Genomic DNA, 22843 nt, shown 5'->3' on the forward strand with positions numbered 1-22843 from the left:
AGTAGAGCTTCATTCTCAACTTGAAGCATTGTGATGTAGTGCCTTGAACATATAAATATTCTCATGCTACACAAGACAAAGAAAGTGTTTTTGGCACCACAAAATTTTACAAAACAAAGGAGCAATCAATCATAGCACTTACAATCTCCCCCTTTGTCAAATTTGTGACAAAACACACTTAACAATAATATGACCAATATGCACAGAAGAATTATGCACCAGTTATAAAAGAAAACTAGTTACAGCCTGGTTAAAGAATTATGCACCAGTTATCATCAACTAGCACATATCATCATGAAGTAGGCAAAACACCTTCTTACTTACTCCCCCTGAGTAGCACATATAAAATAATGCTACTATCCATATCCATAAGCAATCAATCTAAAACTTGAAATATTTCTCCCCCTTTTTGTCACAATATGACAAAGGAAGAAAATAAGAAATGGAAAAGGATAATAAATAAGAGAGTAATAAACTAGGCAAGATATGAGAGATAAATAAGCAAATTCAAGGTTCACATATCATTTACCAGCAAAAATCAAAGTTAACCAAAGTTACTCTCACAAACTGAAAGAAAACAAAGTTGTATAAGAGTTATTACAGACCATTAGATAAAAACACCTAATCAGATCCTGAAGAAAGAGCAGGGATGGTAGAATCAAGTTGATGAAGGCCCTTGTTTAAGGGCCTAAGATACTTGCGCATATATTTAAATTGTAAATCATGAACAACATTCATGTTTTCTAGCTTCTCCTCAAGTGCATGTAGATGAGCATCAAAATCAGATGGCTCATAATCAGGATCATTTGTAGAGTCTGATTCAAGTTTATCAAAAATGACATCCATATTTATATCATCGGGAGAAAAATCGCCACCTTCTTCTACATTCCCTACTTCAGCTCCTCCACCACCCACATCCACTTGGCCAGGAGCCAATTCCAATTTCATCTTGTTAATATTTGAATTATTAAAAATCAGGTGATGAATAGGAGCCTCTTCAACAGGCATAACAACTAGCATGTGAGTAGCTAACACAGTCATAAGATATGCAAATGAAATATCACTGTGTCCTGGATGGAGACGAAACTGAATGAGAAAATGACAGATCAAAGATGGAAGACAAACTTGAGTACCAGAGACGATGGAATGCAAAAATCAAACCATAAAGGAATTCAATTTTATTTTGTTACCAGAATGCAGATACAGATTTGAAATAAAGATTCTGTGGAGAACCCTGTATCTGGGTAACAAGTACTTTGAGGGGAGCGCATTCCCCTTATGAGTCCATTGCACATCCATATTGCATAGTGCTCTAGTGAGCATGCATTTTTCTGATTCTGAGGATTTCTCAACTAGAGTATGAATAGGAATACCCTCGTCATTAACAGGTATGTCCATTAGAGCCGAAATCAGATGACGGTCTATATCAAATAGACCTTCTCTAGTAGCTATTTTAAACGTTAAATTCTCAGTCAAAAAATCAGAAATGCAAGCAAACATAGCTTGTGCAATAGATTGGTATGCTGGCCCACCCCAATGTAGGATGTTAGCCCAGCCTACAGCTTGGAGGAGTGGAAGGAGACCAAAAGGAGCAATGTGTTCAAGATCAACAGGTCGTTCAATGATGACATTGTGTAATCATAAATCTCGCACATGTGTTAGATCATATTCGGCTGACCGAAGATGGCTCCTTGTTAAAGGAGTCGATCTAGATGAGGAAGCACCATGGGAAGTTTTCTTTTTTCCTCTAGCATCCATTTGTAATTAAGAGTATAAAGAATCAAGAGATCACAAAGGATGTAGAGTGGGGTTTATCTAGAATAGATTTTTCAAAAGAAAAACCCCAAAACCTCAATGAAACACAAAATAAATTACTCCAAGAGTGAAAATGAAGTAATATTGATGAGAATCCACAAGAAAAACACAAATGATGCACTAACCTTGAAGATCTAGGAAGGTGGGTACGACTAGTCGGGCATAGACTTGTTGGAGAGAAAAGATGAAATGAAGGAGTTTTTCCCAAATTTTAAAAGGTCCAGTGTGCTACATGACTGGTCGTGGGTCATCCTCGACCTGTCGTGCCACGACTGGTCGAGTATGTCCTCCACTGGTTGTATACCAACTAAATATACATTTTTCACATAATTCTGAATTTTAAAGTAAATAAATTACCAATTATATATGCTATAATCCAGAAATACATGATTAATTAATTTAAATTAAACATTCTAAGATCAAATTTCAATTTATTAAACCTGCTTTTGTTGAGTGGTTTAGTGAAAATGTCAGCAAGTTGATTCTCGGTCAGAATGTAATCCAAAGAGATAGTCTTTTCTTCCACTAATTCACGAATGTAGTGATATCTAATGTCAATGTGCTTGGTTCATGAATACTGGATTGAATTTTTAGATATATTTATCGTACTGAATTATCACAATATAAAACCATTGAATCCTATGCAATTCCATAATCGCTTAACATTCTATTCATCCATACAAGCTGAGTACATGCATTTCCAGCTGCGATGTATTCAGCCTTAGCAGTTGAGAGAAATACAGAGCTTTGCTTCTTGTGAAACCAAGAAACTAAACAATTTTTGATATAGAAACAACCACCACTGGTTGATTTCCTATCATCGATATTTCCAGCCCAATCAGCATCAGTGTACCTTGCCAACTGAACACTAGTATCATATGGATACTAGAGACACAAATTAGCTGAACTTGCGACATATCGAATAATCCGCTTAACAATAGTTAGATGAGATTCTTTAGGGTCAGATTGATATCTAGTGCAAATACCAATACTAAAAGCAATATCAGGTCTACTTGTAGTTAGATAAAGTAAACTACCAATCATACTGCGATATAATTTAGGATCCACATTTTTACTTGTAAAGTCCTTTTAGAGTTTTATTGTTGTAGTCGCGGGTCGTCGGAATTCAACTGGGAGGACCGCGGAAGTTTATGGAATGGTACGGGTTAGGATACGGATCTTACAGTTGTTGTTTTACTTGCAACCCTAGGAAATAATTCAATTCCCCAACCATGCTCATTTCAAACTTAGATTTCATTAAATCTGCAAACTCAACAGTCATATTAGTACAGGTAGATCCATAAATAATATCATTAACATAGATCTGCACCATTAAGATATCATTATTATGTTTCTTAACAAAAAGAGTCTTATCAACACTTCCCATTTGAAAATTATGACTTAGTAAAAACTTAGTCAATTTTTCATACCATGCCCTGGGAGCTTGTTTCAAACCGCAGAGACCCTTTTTTTAGGTGATAGACATGATCAGCATTCTTAGGGTCTTCAAAACTCGTTGGTTGTTCAACATAAACTTCTTCATGCAAATTGCCATTTAAGAAGGCACTCTTTACATCCATTTGATAAATTTTGAATTTTCTAAAGCAAGCAATGGATATGAATAGTCTGATTGATTTAAGACAAGCTACTGGGGTAAAGGTTTCATCATAATCAATGCCTTCAATTTGAGTGTACCCTTGTACAACCAGTCTAGCCTTGTTTCGAATTATATTACCAAGTTCATCAGACTTATTTTTGAAAATCCACTTAGTTCCGATAATATGTTTATCTTTAGGTCTAAGAACAAGATACCAAACATCATTTCTCACAAATTGGTTAAGCTCTTCTTGCATCGCTACTATCCAGTTTTCGTCAGTAAGAGCTTCTTTTACGTTAGCCGGTTCTATCTGGGATGTAAAACACACGTAATTACATATGTCTTCTAGTTGTCTACGAGTGCGCACACCAGTGAGAGGGTTTCCAAGAATTTGAGTGGTTGGATGATCTTTAACAGTCCTCAGTTTTGAATTGTTTTGACTTGATGAAGTATCTGGTTTGTCAAATAAAAGAACTTCATCATTATCTGAACTTGGGGCAGGTGTATTCAAGTGATCGTCAATGACCACATTGATGGACTCTTGAATCACACCGGTCCTCTTATTCAGTATTCAATATACTCAACTACTTAAAGAATATCCTAAAAAGATACCTCATCACTTTTAGTGTCGAACTTACCCAGATTTTCGTGGTCACGTAAAATATAGCACTTGCTGCCAAAAACTCGAAAGTATTTGATAGTAGGCTTCTTATCAAACCACATTTCATAAGCCGTTTTATTATTAGATTTACTTGTATAAACCTAGTTGATTATATAGCAGGCAGTATTTACGGCTTCAGCCTAAAGATTTTTAGATAGCTTCATACTATTCAACATTACATTAGCCATTTCTTGAAGCACTCTATATTTTCTTTCAACAATTCCATTTTATTATGGTGTTTTCGGTGCAGAGAATTCATGTGATATTCCCTGATCGCAACAGAATTTCTCAAAACTACTGTTCTCGAATTCTGATCCATGATCACTATGGATCTTACAGACTTGAGAACCTTTTTCGGTTTGGATTCGTTTGAGAACTCTTTTTACTTCATCAAGGGTTTCTGATTTATCCCTTAAGAAGGCTACCCAGGTAAATCTGGTATACTCATCCACAATTATCAGTATATATTTTTTTTCACCTCGACTCTCCGTTCTAGTTGGTCCTATAAGATCCATATGGAGAAGCTCGAGTGGTTTTGATGTGGCATTGGAGTTCACCTTTTTGTGAGTACACCTAGTTTGTTTACCAATCTGGCATTCACCACATATTTTGTCTACTTTCTGTAATTTAGGTAGACCTCTTATCAGTTCTCTTTTACTTAATCTATATAGATTGCGGTAGTGTACATGTCCAAGACGTTTATGCCATAACTCAGTTTCATGGGTATGGACCATGTAACACAATTGATTGGATGAGCTAGAATCACTTACGATGTAGCAATTTTCAGAAGTTCTATGACTAGTTAATATTACTGAACCATTTTTGTTTAAATTTTCACACCCTAGGTTAGAAATTTTAACACTATGATTTTTATTGCATATTTGAGAAGTGCTTAATAAGTTATGTTTTAAACCTTTTACATATAAAACATCTCAAATAAGGGGAGGTTGGAAAGTTGAACTGTACCTTGGCCAATAATCCTGTAGTTGCTACCATCACCAAATGTGACTGAACCATTAACCATATCTTTAAGATCGGTGAATAGACCTTTATCACCGGTCATATGCCTTGAGCATCCACTGTTTAAGTACCACTTTGAATGACTTGTAACTTTGAAAGCCATGTGAGAAACCAAGCAAGTAACCTTAGGAACCTATTTTAAAACTATTTTGGGTTTAGGAGTATAGTTGGTCTTCTTATGTTTATAGTTGTTGTAAGAATAACCCACTGAGTTAGATTTTAAGAGCTCTTAAAGTAAATCAACTATTTTCTCGGTTAAAGGGTTTCGGTTCTGATTATTATAGTTGATATGATTACTTTTAGGTTTAAATGATTGAAATGTTTTGGTATTTTTAGAAAACATTTGATTAGAACTTTTCTCTTTTGAGTTTGAAAACTCTCCGTTTACAAACTTAGGAGGAGTATTTTTCTGTTTAGGAGGAATATATCTACCGTAGCCCAAACCAGATCGATCGCCACATTTTCTTGATCTAGATAAAAGTTTTTCTAACTTTGGATCACCTTGGGCATACCTCCATATGTCCTTTAAACTCAAAAGTGAAGAGACATCAAGTTTAAGTTTTTCATTTTCAGATTTAAGATTTTCAATAAGGGAAGTTTTGAATTCTAAATCGTATTTGCATTTTTCAAAACAATCTAAAACATGGGATTTTTCTAAAATAAGAAAATCAAAATTTTCTTTAAGAAGTTTTAATTTAACAACAATTTTATAACTTTCCTTGTATAGGGCATTATAAGCGTCTTGAAGATCTTCTTCATTTTCATGATCATTATTTAGATTTTCTTCACTAGTTAGATCATCGTTATTTGATAAAGTGAATTTGGCTAGAGTCATAAGGGCTTTGACTTCATTGCCCAACTCGATTTCAGAATCTTCTGATTCGGAAGAGGCTTCAGAACCGGAAGATTCATCCCAAGTAGCCAACATACTCTTCTTTTTGGGTTTGTCCTTTTTAGGACACTCATTTGTCAAATGCCCATATTCTTGGCAGTTGTAACATTGACTGTCTTTTAACGATTTCCAAGTTTTAGATTTGGATCTTTTCTTATCATTTTCTTTTTGAAAATCAACCCTTTTTTACTTTTGAAATTTTTTTAAAACTTTTTCGCTAGAAGGGCCATATCATCTTCTGAGTTTTCTAAATTAAAATTGTTATTATTTTCTTGAAAAATATTTTTAGAAAATTTAAGAGCAATAGACTTACCTTTAGGAGCTCTAAAATTTAACTCATAGGTTTGTAAAGAGCCAACTAGTTCTTCTACCCTCATATTATCCGTATCACGAAGTTCCTGGATCGCGGTCACCTTTGAGTTGAACCGTTCAGGTAGTGAGTGTAGTATCTTTGCACACACTTTACTTTCTGGGATTTTATCACTAAGACCCCACATAGAGTTCACAATGTCATTCAATCTTGTGTATTTCATTTTTTTCATGAACATTTCATTTTTTTCCATATGTATTTCCTTAAATTTGGTTGTGAGGATTTGGACTATAGATTTCTTGACAATTGATGTTCCCTCGTGTGTCATTTCTAAAATATCCCAAGCTTGCTTTGTAGTATCACAGGATATAATTCTTTTGAATTCATCTGGTGATAGTGCGCAAGTGATTGCATTTAGTGCCTTTGCATTGGCACTACTCTCACTTTTCTGAAGAGTGGTCCAAGAAAAATAAGGTGAGATTTTCATAGATTTGGATCCATCGATACCAGTTACTTCAATGGTAGGAGGGGTCCATTTAGTCACCGTGGCTTGCCACACACACTCATCATGGATTTTAAGAAACTTCTCATCCTGGCTTTCTAATAGCCATAATTGGAGCCATCAAATGGAGGAGGCCTCGTGACTAAAAGGTTATCAAAATTTGACATCTTATAAATAGCTTAGATCGATTAGCTCAAGAATTAAATCCAAAAAAAAAATAACAATTAGAATGAGTTATTAGGCTTTGATACCACTTGAAAAGGCCAAGCTATATGTCCTAGAGGGTGGGGGGGTGAATAGGATTATGCCAAATTAAAACTTTAACAGCGAAATTTAAATGAATAAAGGAAAGATAGCACTTTTAAACAAATCACAATATGAAAATGTAAAGCAACCTCAAAATTCTAGTCTTGAGAGGTTGATACAAATGTTGTTCTAAGGACAACCTTGCACCATAAAAACCAAGGGTTTATAGCAGGACAACCTTACTAGAACGTTATAAGTATCAATATCTCAAACTGAAGAGGAATAAAAGTAAATAGCAAAAATGGAAGTCTAAACTATTACAACATTCCCCACAATGCTTGAAATGAAAATATTACAACATTCACATCCACACATACATCCCACAAACTTGAATGATAAAAGATGTAGAAAATAAATCACACATCTACAAAACACAAAGAGTAATAGTGGTTCGCCTGTGTGTTTACCAACTGTTAAACAACAGCCACGTAGCTTACTACTCCACTCCTAATATCCTCACACAGGGGATATTAGCGTTCACTATGAAAATAGGTTTCTCAGGTTCACTTAAAACCCTCACAATTATGTCTTTCAAATGGGCTTACACAATTCAAAAACCCCACACTTTGAGTTTTCTGGCTCTCCTTAGATAACCAACACTTAGAGATTTTTCTGGCTTAATCTCAAGAAAACCAAAAGCATATAATATTTACACAATGTAAAATACCTGGATTTCTCCTTTTATAGCAGCCCGAAAGAACCAAATCAGAGTAGAAGTTCGAATAGAGAAGTTCAATGTCCAATACTCACTTTGAAATGGTTCTAAGTTCTAATTGATTTTAAATTAAATCAAGTTGGGCTAGCTCTATTTGATTTTGATTCTAAGAAGTGGAATATCCCAATTCCTCTTTCAAATCAGATTGGAATGCAGAAACAAAATCAAATATAAAAAGCTAACAAAAGAGAATTTTAAATATGCACAATGTAGCTTAAAAGGAACACAAAATTATCTCTCAGAGTGATGCCTTGACTTTACTTTAATTTTTATCTAAAACTCTGAAATTCGTGCTCTATTTATAGTTGCAGAAATCGCATCTATGACTGGTCCTGTGGACACTACGACTGGCTGTAGGACCAACAACATTTTGAAATTATGAGCGCGATTGGAAAAAACCGTTCCATGACTGGTCATAGGCTATCCACGACCAGTCGTGAACCCTCCACGACTTGTCGTGACCTACCTACGACTGGTCGTGAGGAACCAGAATTCATTGCTATACTCAAGACTTTGAAGCTTATAGGAGTGGACAATGTACTTGACCTTACATGTCTTGAAGTAGAGCTTCATTCTCAACTTAAAGCATTATGATGCAGTGCATTGAACATATAAATATTCTCATGCTACACAAGGCACAGAAAGTATTTTTGGCACCACAAAATTTGACAAAACAAAGGAACAATCAACCATAGCACTTACAGGTAGGTCATTTTGAATACATAATTCAATTGGCTCATTTTATAAGTGAATAGACTATTTCTCCACTAGTCTTGGACTCTATTCGACTAGTCCTAGCACTGGCTCGACCAGTCCAAGAAATTTCTCGACCAGTCCTAAGTTTGTTACAAATTTTTAGAATTTTTTATTAAGCCTCGACCAGTCCTGGAGACTGCTTGACCGGTCGTGTGAACAGTGCTCGACTCATTCTCGACCAGTCCTACAGCCTCGACTCAAAGTCTAGCAACTAAATCTGGTTCCACATGACCAGTCATGGACAAGTCATGACCAGTCATGAAGGTCCCTCAAACGGTCGTGCAGGGCCTACGACCAGTCGTGGAATGACTTTCTCTTATCGCTCTTAAATTTCAAAAATCTGTTAGTCTTATGGCCAGTCGTGGTGTCCTCAGGACCAGTCGTGAACACGATTTCTTCACTCATAAATAGAGCATGAATTTAAGAGATTTTCTTTCAATTCAAGATAAATCAATACGCCACTCTGAGAGATAAGTTAGTGATTTTTTAAGCTATATTGTGATTATTTAATATTCTCTTTTATCAGCTTTCTTTGCATTTGATTTTGAATTTATGCATTCCAATTTTATTTGAAAGAGGGATTGAAGTATTCCCATTTCTTGGAATCAAAATCAAATCAAGCTAGCCCAAAGTGCTTTAAATCTAAAATCAATTTAGAACCTAGAACCATTTCATAAGTGAGTTTGGACATTGAACTTCTACGTTGAACTTCTACTCCGATTTGGTTCTTCTGGGCTTCATCAAAAAGAGAATATCCAGGTATTTTACATTATTGTAAATTTCTATATTTTGGTTTCATTGAGATTGTGCCAGAAAAATCTCTCTATTTTGGTTTGTCTGAGGTGATCCAGAAAACTCAGAGTGTGGGGTTTTTGAATTGTGTAAGCCCACTTGAAAGACACAATTGTGAGGGTTTTAGGTGAACCTGGAAAAACCTATTTTCATAGTGAACGCTAATATCCACTGTGTGAGGATATTAGGAGTGGAGTAGTTATGTGGCTGTTTTTCTAAACAGTTGGTGTACACACAAGCGAACCACTATAATTTCTGGTCTTGTGGATTGATTGTTTATTTCTTTTTGTGGAAGATTGTAATTTTCCTTTTTGCATTGTGGAGAATGTTGTAATTTCTTTTATACAAGTGTGGAGAATGTTGTAATAGCATAAATTTCTTTCCTTACTATTTATTTCTTTATTCCTCTGTATTAGTTTGAGTTTTTGATACACAAACCATTCTAATAAGGTTGCCTAACATAAACCCTTAGTTTTTATTGTGTAAGGTTGCCCTTAGAACAACATCTGTATCAACCTTCAATACTTATTCATTTGAGGTTGTCTTTAAATTCAGCATTGTGGGATTGTTTATTGCTATCTGTATTTAATTTATTTAAATTCTGTTGTTATTTTTTTATTTGGCATAGTCTTATTCCCCCCCCCCCCCCTCTAGGACATATAGCTCAGCTTTTTCAAGTGGTATCAAAGCCTAATAGCTTGTTTTTATTGTTGTTACTTTTTGGATTAATTTCCTGAGCTAATCGATCTGAGCTTTGTAAGATGTCAAATTTTGATAGCCTCTTAGTCATTAGGCCTCCACCATTTGATGGCTCCAATTATGCCTATTGGAAAGCCAGGATGAGAATTTTCTTAAAATCCATGGATGAGAGCGTGTGGCAAGCCACAGTGACTGATTGGACCCCTCCTACCACTAAAGTAACTGGCATCGATGGATCTAAAACTATGAGAGTTACACCTTACTTCTCTTGGACCACTCTTCAGAAAAGTGAGAGTAGTGCCAATGCAAAAGCACTAAATGTAATCACTTGCGCATTATCACCGGACGAATTCAAAAGAATTATATCTTGTGATATTGCAAAGCAAGCCGGGGATATTTTAGAAATGACAAACGAGGGAACAACAATTGTCAAGAAATATAAAGTCCAAATTCTCACAACCAAATTTGAGGAAATACGTATAGAGGAAAGTCAAACTTTCATGGACTTTTATACTAGATTGAATGACACTGTCAACTCTATATGGGGTCTCGGTGATAAAATCCCAGAAAGTAAAGTTTGTGCAAAGATACTACGCTCACTACTTGAACGGTTCAATTCAAAGGTGACAGCGATCTAGGAACTTCATGATACGGACAGTATGAGGGTAGAAGAATTAGTTGGGTCATTACAGACCTATGAGTTAAACTTTAAAGCTCCTAAAGGTAAATCCATCACCCTTAAATCTTCTAAATGTATTTTTTTTAAAAATAGTAATTCTGATTTAAAAAATTCTGAAGATGATATGGCCCTTTTAGGTAAAAAAATTTATAAGATTTTCAAAAGTAAAAAGAGGGTTGATTTTCAAAAATCTAATGATAAGAAAAGATCTAAATCTAAAACTTAGAAATCTTTAAAAGATAGTCAATGTTACAACTACCATGAATATGGGCATTTAGCGAACAAGTGTCCTAAAAAGGACAAACTTAAAAAGAAAGGTATGTTGGCTACTTGGAATGAATCTTCTGGCACTGAAGCCTCTTCTTAATCAGAAGATTCTGAAACCGAGTCGGGTAATGAAGTGAAAGCCCTTATGACTCTAGCCAAGTTCATATTTTCAGATAATGATAATTCAACTAGTGAAGAAAATCTGAATAGTGATCATGAAAATGAAGAAGATCTTCAAGATGCTTACAATGCCCTATATAAGGAAAGTTGTAAAATTGTGGTAAAATTAAAACTTCAGAAAGAAAAGTTTTTGAAACTAAAAGAATATTTTGATACTCTTGTTTTAGAAAAATCCCATATTTCAGATTGTTTTAAAAAAGTAAATGCGATTTAGATTTCATAACCTCCCTTATTGAAAATTTAAAGTCCGAAAATGAAAAACTAAACTTGAAGTCTCTTCACTTTTGAGTTTAAAGGATACATGGAGGTATGCCCAAGGTGATCCTAAGTTAGAAAAACTATTATCCGGATCCAAAAAATGTGGCGACCGATCCGGTTTGGGCTATGGCAAAAATATTCCTCCCAAACATAAGAATACTCCTCCTAAGTTTGTGAAAGAAGAATCTTCAAACTCAAAAGGAAAAAGTTCAAATCAAAATTATTTTAAAAATGCTAAAACTTTTCAATCTTTAAAACCTAAAAGCAACCATATCAACTATAAAAATCAGAATTGTAATCCTTTAGCTGAGAAAATTGTTGATTTACTTAAGGAGCTCTTAGAATCTAACTCAAAGGTTCGGTCTTATATCAATTACAAACACAAGAAGACCAACTATACTCCTAAACCCAAAACTATAATGAAATGGGTTCCTAAGGTTACATGCTTGGTTGCCCACATGACTTTCAAAGCTTCAAGCCATTCAAAGTGGTACTTAGACAGTGGATGCTCCAGGCACATGACTAGTGATAAAGGTCTGTTCACCAATCTTAAAGACAAGACTGATGGTTCAGTCACATTTGGTGATGGTAGCAACTGTAGGATTCTTGACCAAGGTACAGTTCAACTTTCTAACCTCCCTTTATTTGAGAATGTTTTATATGTAGAAGGTTTAAAACACAACTTATTAAGCATTTCTCAAATATGCGATAAAAATTATAGTGTTAAATTTTCTAACCTAGGGTGTAAATAAAAATGGTTCTGTAATATTAACTGGTCGCAGAACTTCTGAAAACTGCTATATTGTAAGTGACTCTAGCTCATCTAATTTGTCATGTTACATGGTCCATACCGATGAGACCGAGTTATGGCATAAACGCCTTGGACATGTACACTATCGTAACTTGTATAGATTGAGTAAAAGAGAGTTAGTAAGAGGCCTACCCAAAATATAAAAAATAGATAAAATATGTGGTGAATGCCAAATTGGCAAGAAAACTAGGAGTTCTCACAAAAAAGTGGACTCCAATGCCACATCTAAACCGCTCGAACTCCTCCATATGGATCTTATTAGACCAACTAGAATGGAGAGTCGAGGTGGCAAAAAGTATATTCTGGTAATCGTTGATGACTTTACCAGATATACTTGGGTAGTCTTCTAAAGAGACAAATCAGAAACTCTCAATGAAGTTAAAAGGGTACTTAGACGTATCCAAACTGAAAAAGAGACTCAAGTCTGTAAGATCCGTAGCGATCATGGATCAAAATTTGAGAATAGCGGTTTTGAGAAGTTTTGCAGTGATCAGGGAATATCACATGAATTCTCTGCGCCCAAAACACCACAACAAAATGGTATAGTAGAAAGAAAAAATAAAGTACTTTAAGAAATGGCAAATGTAATGTTAAACAGTATGAAGCTCCTTAAAAATCTTTGGGCCAAAGCCGTAAATACTACATGTTATATAATTAACCATGTTTATACTAGAAAATTAAATAGTAAAATGCCTTATGAAATGTGGTTTGATAAGAAGCCTACTGTCAAATACTTTCGAGTTTTTGGTAGCAAGTGTTATATTTTACGTGACCGAAAAAATCTGGGTAAGTTTGACACCAAAAGTGATGAAGGGGTAGTTTTAAGGTATGATCTGAATAGTTGAGCATATCGGGTTCTTAATAAGAGAACTGGTGTAATTTAAGAATCCATTAATGTGGTTATTAATGATCGCTTGAATACATCTATCTCAAGTTCAGATAATGATGAAGTACCTCTAATTGATAAACCAGATTCTTCATCAAGTCAAAATAACTCTGAACTGAGAACTGTTAAAGACCATCCAACTAATCAAATTCTTGGAAACCCTCTCACTGGTGTACGCATTCGTAGACAACTAGAAGATGTGTGTAACTACATGTGCTTTACATCCCAGATAGAACCGGTTAATGTAAAAGAAGCTCTTACTGATGAAAAACGGATAGTTGCGATGCAAGAAGAGCTTAATCAATTTGTTAGAAATGATGTTTAGTACTTAGTTCCTAGGCCAAAAGATAAACATATTATCGGAACTAAGTGAATTTTTAAAAATAAGTCTGATGAACTTGGTAATATAATTCAAAACAAGGCTAGACTGGTTGTACAAGGGTACACTCAAATTGAAGGCATCGATTATGATGAAACCTTTGCCCTAGTAGCTCGTCTTGAATCAATCAGACTATTTATATCCATTGCTTGCTTTAGACAGTTCAAAATTTATCAAATTGATGTAAAGAGTGCTTTTTTTAAATGACGATTTGCATGGAGAAGTGTATGTTGAACAACCAACGGATTTTGAAGACCCTAAGAATATTAATCATGTCTATCGCCTAAAAAAGGCTCTCTACGATTTAAAACAAGCTCCCAAGGCAAGTTATGAAAAATTGACTAAGTTTTTACTAAGTCATAACTTTATAATGGGAAGTGTTGATATGACTTTGTTTGTAAAGAAACATATTGATCACATTTTAATAGTACAAATTTATGTTGATGATATTATTTATGGATCTACCTGTGCTAACATGACTGCTGAGTTTGCAGATCTTATGAAGTCTAAGTTCGACATGAGCATGTTTGAGGAATTGAATTATTTCCTAGGGTTGTAAGTTAGACAGCCACCTAATGGTTTCTTTATTTCTCAAACCAAATATGCTCTGAACTTAGTTAAAAAGTTCGGATTTGAGAATGGGAAAATTTTTTATACTCCTATGAGTATGAATCTAAAACTCTCAAAGGACTCTACAAGTAAGAAAGTGGATCTTAAATTGTATCACAGTATGATAGGTAGTTTGCTGTATTTAACTGCGAGTCGACCTGATATTGCTTTTAGCGTAGGGATTTGTGCTAAATACCAATTTGACCCTAAAGAGTCACATTTAACTACTGTTAAGCGGATTATGCGATATCTCACAAGTTCAGCTAATCAAGGTCTTTGGTATCCACATGATACTAGTGTTTAATTGGCTGGTTACACTGATGCTAATTGGGCTGGTAACGTTGATGATAGGAAATCAACCAGTGGTGGTTGTTTCTATGTTGGGAACTATTTAGTTTCTTGGCAGAGTAAGAAACAAAGTTTCGTATAGCTCTCTACCGCTAAGGTTGAATACATTGCAGTAGGTAATGCATGCACTCAGCTTGTATGGATGAAAAGAATGTTAAGCGATTATGGAATTGCACAGGACTCTATGGTTTTATATTGTGATAATTCCAGTGCAATTAATATATCTAAAAATCCAATCCAGTATTCACAAACCAAGCACATTGACATTAGATATCACTACATTCGTGAGTTAATGGAAGAAAAGACAATTACTTTGGAATACATTCCGACCGAGACTCAACTTACTGACATTTTCACGAAACCGCTCGACAAAAGCAGGTTTTCTAAATTGAAATTTGATCTTGGTATGTGCAATTTGAATTGATTATTTATGCATTTCTATATTATAATGTATATACTTGTTAGTTTGAATGTTTAAATTTCAAAATTTAATGAAAAATGCACATTTTTGGCTGGGCACGACCAATCGAGTACATACTCGACCAGTCCTAGCATGACTGGTCGAGCATGTACTCGACCAGTCATGTAGTGCGGGTTTGATGTTTATTTGGGGGAAAACCCCTTTTTTTCTTCATTTGGGTTTCTTCTCCAATAGATCCTAGCTCTACCGGTCAAACCCATTCTTTAAGGTTAGTGCTTTATTTCCAGTTTCCTTATAGATTCAAGTTCATATCACTTCTTTTTCATATTTGGAGTGATTTATTTCTTATTTCATTGAGGTTTTTGAGGTTTTTCTTCTCCAAAATCTGATTTTGAGAAAATTCACTTTACTTCTTTTGCAACCTTTTGATTCCTTGATTTCTAGTTACAAATGGAAGGTAGAGGTAAAAAGAAAATTTCTCATGGTCCTTCAACATCTAGATCGACACCTATCATAAGGCGCCACCTTCGGTCACCCGAAGATAATCCCTCCTATGTGTGAGATTTAAGGTTGCGCAATGTTATAGTTGAACGACCTGTTCATATTAAATATCTTGCTCTATTTGAAATCCTTCCTCTTCTCCAATCTGTAGGATGAGTTAACATTCTACATTGGGATGAGCCGATATACCGGTCTATTACGCAAGCTATGTATGCATGTATTTCTAATTTTTTAACTAATAATTTAACTTTTATTATAGCAACTAGAGAAGGTCCATTTGAAGTAGACTGACATCTAATTTCTGGCCTAATGGACATACCTGTCAATGATGAAGGTATTCTAATTAGTACTCTAGTAGCTAAACCATCTGAATCAGAAAAATGTATGCTTACTAGAGCATTGTACGATATAGATGCACAATGGAATCAAAATGGGAATGCACTTGCGTCAAAGTATTCGTTACCTAGATACAGGGTCCTTCACAGGATATTTATTTCAAATCTTTATCCATGTTCTGGTAACAAAACTGAACTCACCTCTTTCATGGTTTGGATTCTGCATTTCATCATCTTTAGTACATTGTATGTCTTCCTTCTTTAATATGTCATTTCATCATACAATTCCGTCTCCATCCTGAACACAGTGATATCCCTTTGCATATCTTATGACTGTGTTGGTCATCCATATGTTAGTGGCTAAGCCTGTTGGAGAGGCTCCCATTCAACACCTTATTTTCAACAACTCCAATATAAACAAAATGAATCTGAGATTGGCCGCTGGCCAAGTCAATGTGGGTGTTGGTGGAGCTGAAGTAGTAAATGAAGAAAAAGGTGGTAATTTACCTCCAAATGACATTAACATTGATGATATCTTTGATGAGATTGAATCAAAATTTGAGGCTGACCCTGATTATCAGCCTTCTGATTTTGCTGAGAGGTTGAATACTCTTGAGGAACAGGTGGCTCAGATTCGTGTAACCCAGGATTCGTAATTTTCTTATATACGTAAATATATGAGGCACATTAATAAGGGTTTACATCAGATTAATCCATCTATTCCTTCTCCCTCTTCAGGATCTGATTAGTATTTTCTAATCTTGGTTTGTAATAACTTTAATGATACTTGGATTTCTTTTGTCTTGTGAGGTTATACTTGACTTAACTTGGTAGTACTTGGTTGAACTTAGTTAATTATGTTTGAATATGACTTGCTTATGGATTTAATATGTTTACTATCTTGATCATTTATTCCTCAATACTCTTCTTATTCTTCATTCTTTATCTAATTCCACTTCTATTTCTTGATTCCTTCCTTTGTCATATTGTGACAAAAGGGGGGAGAATTTTGTCAATGCTTGTGATATATATTGTGATATATGATATGTGGATTGTGGATGGATTGATTGTGAATGATTCTATTTTGTGAATGGGAGTTAAGTAAGGGGGAGTATTGTTGGAGGAATTGATGCGAATTGATGCTTTGTTTTTAACTGGTGCATGATTCTTTAACCAGGTTGTAACTGGTGCATGATTCTTTGTGCATCTAATGATCATGTTATTATGAAGTGTGTTTTGTCACAAATTTGACAAAGGGGGAGATTGTAAGTGCTATGGTTTCTAGCTCCTATATTGTTAAATTTTGTAGTGTCAAAACCTCTTGGAATCTGTGTCTTGTGTAGCTCATCTACACAACGAAGACTGTGCATCTCTCAAGGACAATGGTCTTTAGTTCAAGAACTTCAAAGGCAAGGGTACTTAAATTTAAGCTTTCAGGCTTCAAGATTTCAAGATTTTCAAAGCTTCATACAAGTCAAGACAACGTTCCTAGATTTTGATACTCAAGTTCAAGCTTCAACGTTAGTCAATTTCAAGCTTCAAGAGACTCAAGTTCAAGCTTCATCCTATGACAAGATCTCAAACTTTGCGAACTGTAAAGAACAACTATCAACTGAAGAAAAAGAAGTTTCAATGTTCATACATCATTTATAAGGTATGAATGACCCTAGATTGACCATAGGGTAGATCATTTTGAATACATAATTCAATTGGCTCATTTTATAAGCGAATAGACTATTTCTCGACTAGTCTTGCACTCTATTCGACTAGTCCTAGCACTAGCTCGACCAGTCCTAAGTTTGTTACAATTTTTTAGAATTTTTTATTAAGCCTCAACTAATCCTAGAGACTTCTCGACCGGTCGTGTGAACAATGCTTGACTCGTTCTCGACCAGTCCTATAGCATCGACTTAAAGTACAGCAACTAAATCTACTTCCACATGACAAGTCGTGGACAGGTCACGACCAGTCGTGTATGTCCCTTGACTAGTCGTGAAGGGCCTATGACCAGTCGTGAAACGGCTTTATCTTATCGTGCTCAAAATTTCAAAAATCTGTTGGTCCTACGACTAGTCGTGGTGTCCTCAGGACCAGTCGTGAACGCAATTTCTTCACTTATAAATAAAGCACAAATTTCAGAATTTTTTATTCAATTCAATTTAAATCAATACATCACTCTGAGAGATAAGTTACTGATCTTTTTAAGCTATATTGTGCTCATTTAATATTCTCTTTTATTAGCTTTCTTTACATTTGATTTTAAATTTTCGCATTCCAATTTTATTTGAAAGAGGGATTAAAGTATTCCCATTTCTTGGAATCAAAATCAAATCAAGCTAGCCCAAGGTGCTTTAAATCTAAAATCAATTTAGAACCTAGAACCATTTCATAAGTGAGTTTGGACATTGAACTTCTACTCGAGTTTCATCAAAAAGAGAATATCCAGGTATTTTACATTATTGTAAATTTCTATATTTTGGTTTCATTGAGATTGTGACAGAAAAATCTCTCTGTTTTGGTTTGTCTGACGTGATCTAGAAAACTCAGAGTATGGGGTTTTTTAATTATGTAAGCCCACTTGAAAGACACAATTGCGAGGGTTTTAGATGAACCTGGAAAAACCTATTTTCATAGTGAACGCTAATATCCACTGTGTGAGGATATTAGGAGTGGAGTAGTTGTGTGGCTATTTTTCTAAATAGTTGGTGTACACACAAGAGAACCACTATAATTTCTAGTCTTGTGGATTGATTGTTTATTTCTTTTTGTGGATGATTGTAATTTCTTTTATGCAAGTGTGGAGAATGTTGTAATAGCGTAGATTTCTTTCCTTGCTATTTATTTCTTTATTCCTCTGTATCAGTTTGAGTTTTTGATACACAAACCATTCTAGTAAGGTTGTCCTGCCATAAACCCTTGTTTTTTATTGTGTAAGGTTGTCCTTAGAACAACATCTGTATTAACCTCTCAATACTCGTTCATTTGAGGTTGTCTTTAAATTCAGGATTGTGGGATTATCTATTGCTATCTATATTTAATTTATTTAAATTTTGTTGTTATTTTTTAATTTGGCTTAGTCCTATTCACCCCCCTAGGACATATAGCTCGGCCTTTTCAAGTTTGATCAACTTGAGGAATGCGTCCGCTATCTACGAGCCGAGTCCGATATTGGCAAGTAGACAGTGAGGTATCTTCCACTTACCCAATTGTGCACTCGGATAGGGGCGACAACCTGGCGTGGAGTGTACTAGACTCCGATGATTGTCCAGCGTGAGAATTGTACTGATATTTGATGCTCTAGTGTTGAGTTGCATTGATATGTGGATTCGGATGAGGACTGGTGTGTTTGACTTATATCTCGCTTCGCATGGCCTTGGTATAGCCGACATCATTCATGTCTCACATTGTATGGCCTTAATATGGCCGATAACATTCATTCCTTACATCACATAGCCTTGGTACGGCTGATTGCATTCATGGACTCATCAGTATGATTCTACATTATTCTGATATTACATTCTGAGCACGCTTATATTGCGTATACACTTACACCACCCTCTAAGCTTCCTATAAGATTTGCACGATTGATGCATACAGGTGACGCTAGGATGCAGCCATAGCTTAGTCGCAGCAGGAGCGTGTAGTCGAGCTTCAGGAGTTTCCGTTATTATTATCTTGTATTTCCCTTCATACGTATTGTACCTTAAAGTTTTTTATCATAGTGGATTTTGTGGTAGTGTTTTGTGGTAATTGTTCGTAGGTTATGCTTATTACGTATCAAATTGATGTCGAAAATCCTCCTTGTAGGATCCCAGGATCGAAACTTGGTAAGTGGGTGTTAGGAGCCAAGAATGGGGTACTATAGAGGCTGTCGGCGCCGGATTCGGCAATCGAAAATTTTATGAGCCCGGTTTCTTAGTTTGGGGCCTAATAGAAGTTAGTATCAGAGCATAACTTAGGAATAACTCAGGATAAGATCACATATCTGCTATGAGCTTAGGATAATTAGGTCCCGAGTGCATAACACCCCAATTTAGTTTCCTAACGTGCGTGCATTCGAGAGATTCTCAAGGTTGAATGGCATCCTTATTCTTTCCTATAGGACATGCCACCCAGGTGAGTGACCTGAGTGACTCCCGCTTTACCACCTGAGGCTCCTGCTCTACCGCCTACGACTCCCACTCCACCACCAGAGATCCCTTCTCCCTAGCCTGACGATGCAGTTCCTCCACCTGAGACCGATGGAGATCCGACTGTACCCGTGAGTGCCTTCCAGTTACAGCAGATGTTGCTGGCTGTGACGGCTACCCTTCAGGGGCAAGGCAGGCAACCAGTTGTTTCGTCAGCCCAGGCAGAGCAGGAGCGCCCGAACGCCCTTCTTTGAGAGTTCAGACCGCTCGATCCCCCACATTTCCAAAGCGAGCTAGATCCGACAGTAGCCAAGAGATGGCGCTCTGAGGTGGAGAAGATTTTTAATACGATGGCATGTACGACACAGCAGTGGGTCTGGTTGGCAGTATTTCTTCTCTAGGGTGAGGCTGAGCACTAGTGGACCTCCGTTACCCATGTTGCAAGGCCTGATTTCATCTAGACATGGGAGGATTTCATAAATCGATTTGAGTAGCAGTACTTCCCTGCCCACATTCGTCGGCAGCGAGCGTTAGAGTTCGAGACCTTGGTGCAGGGAGACAAGTTTATGGCACAGTACGCGGCTCATTTCATGGCGCTATCGAGGTTTGTGTAATATTTGGTTGATGATGAAGGGTGGAAGGCCTACTATTTTGAAAATGGCTTGCGTTACGGTCTTCGAGGTTGTGCTATTGGGCATGAGCTCCCGACTTTTCAGGCGGTAGTTCGGAGGGCTCGTATTTATGAGACCGAGTGGGCCAGCACGTAGAGTGACCATAATCAGAGGAGAGACTGGAAGAGGCAGGCCCCCTCCAGTAGCTCCCATCAACAGCAACATCGTCAGTAGCAGAGGCACACAGGCCACTCATTCGCCAGAGCGCTAGTAGCACTAGTGGCACCACCTCAGATGCAGCTTCCCGGTGCCTGTTATGGATGCAGTGAGATAGGACACTATAGGTGGGAGTGTCCTTGACCACAGTAGCAGCAGCTGAGAGCACCACATCAGCCTCCACAGCAGTAGCTGAGAGCACTCTTGCAGCCTCCCTAGTAGTAGTGACAGCAGCTCCCACCACCGAGGCCCCCTCAGTAGTAGCATCAGCACCAGCCACTGAGACCAAACAGCAAAGGCAGTAGATTTGACCACCTTAGCAATAGAAGTAGCAGCACCCATAGAGGGGACAGGCACCTCCCCAGCCAGCTCAGGCTAGGTTATACGTGGTCGAGCAGGATCCGTAGTCATTTGGAGGAGTCGTTGAGGGTATACTCTTAGTCCCTTCATGCATCGCCCTAGTATTATTTGATTTTGGTGCTTCACACTCATTCATGTCTGAGGATTTTTACCGATCGTCTGGATTTCTGACAGAGTCTACTAGTGAGGGATTGACCGTATCGACGTCATTGGGGAAGATTATAGTGTTGGGCTATTACTGTTCGTCTTGCCCCGTGTTGGTGGAGAGATTTTCTTACCTGCCGACTTGTTTGTGCTGTCGTTGTCAGATTTCGATGTTATCCTGGGCATGGATTGGCTTACCAAGTACCACGCTGTCTTGGACTACTCTGCGAGGATAGTCACATTTTTTATACCAGGCTTGCCGCAGTTTCAGTTCGTTGCCAAGCCCAAAGGTGAGCCGTTGTCTTGTTTGATGTCCTGCGCAGTTGAGGAGCCTGTTGCCTTGTGTATCGATCAGTTGCCAGTGGTTCGTGATTTTCCTGATGTATTCCAGAAGATTTCAGGATTGTCGTCGCGCCGGCATATTGAGTTCCAGATTGATCTCGTGCCCGGTACCATGCCTATTTCGCAGACCCAGTATCATATGGCACCGATGGAGTTGAGGGAGTTGCAGCGACAGTTGGACAAGTTGCATGAGTTAGAATTCACTCATCCAAGCAGTTAGCCTTGGGGAGTGACGGTACTCTTCGTCAGGAAGAAGAATAGCTCGTTGAGGCTCTACATGGATTATCGCGAACTCAATCGAGTCACGATTAAGAACAAGTACCCACTCCCGAGGATCAATGACTTATTTGATCAGCTGCAGGGTGCACAGTTCTTTTCGAAGATTGACCTGCGTTCCGGTTATCATCATATTCGGGTTCAAGAGGAGGACATCCCGAAGACGGCTTTCAGGACGCGTTATGGTCATTTTGAGTTTCAGGTCATGTCCTTCGGACTGACCAATGCGCCCGCAGTATTCATCCAGTTGATGAACAAGGTCTTCCGTCCGTATCTCGATCAGTTTATTGTGGTGTTGATCGACGACGTTCTAATATATTCGGGGACCATAAGGAGCATGTGCGTCATATGGAGATTGCATTGTAGACCCTCCGAGCCCACCAGTTGTATGCGAAGCTAGAGAAGTGTGAGTTTTGGCAGGAGGAGGTGAAGTTTCTTAGTCACGTGGTAACGAGGGAGGGTGTCACAGTGGACCCCTCGAAGGTTGAGGCAGTGCGTTAGTGGGACCATCTCACGAGTGTGTCCGAGATCTGTAGTTTTCTTCATTTGGCGGGCTACTACCAGCGTTTCATTGAGGGCTTCTCCCGTATCACAACCTTGTTGACCAGGTTTACTCAGAAAGGCATAGAGTTTATTTGGAGCAACGCCTGTGAGCGAGCATTTATGGAGCTGAAGGACCGCCTCACGTCCACTCCTGTCCTCACTCTTCCCTCTGTGAGTGATGGATTTATTGTATTTACCGATGCTTCGCGTATTGGCTTGGGTGTTGTCCTGATGCAACACGGGATACCAGCTCAAGGTCCATGAGCTGACCTACCTCACACATGATTTGGAGCTGGCAGCAGTCGTCTTCGCACTGAAGGTGTGGAGGCACTATCTCTATGGGGTTAGGTTCGAGCTCTTCTCAACCACAAGAGCTTGAAGTACCTATTCTCTCAGTCTGAGATGACATGAGGTAAAGGCATTGGATGGAGCTCCTGAATGATTATAATTCTATTCTTCAATACCACCCAGGAAAGGCAAAC

This window comes from Magnolia sinica, chromosome 14 (genome assembly GCF_029962835.1).
Source record: "Magnolia sinica isolate HGM2019 chromosome 14, MsV1, whole genome shotgun sequence".
NCBI lineage: Eukaryota > Viridiplantae > Streptophyta > Magnoliopsida > Magnoliales > Magnoliaceae > Magnolia > Magnolia sinica.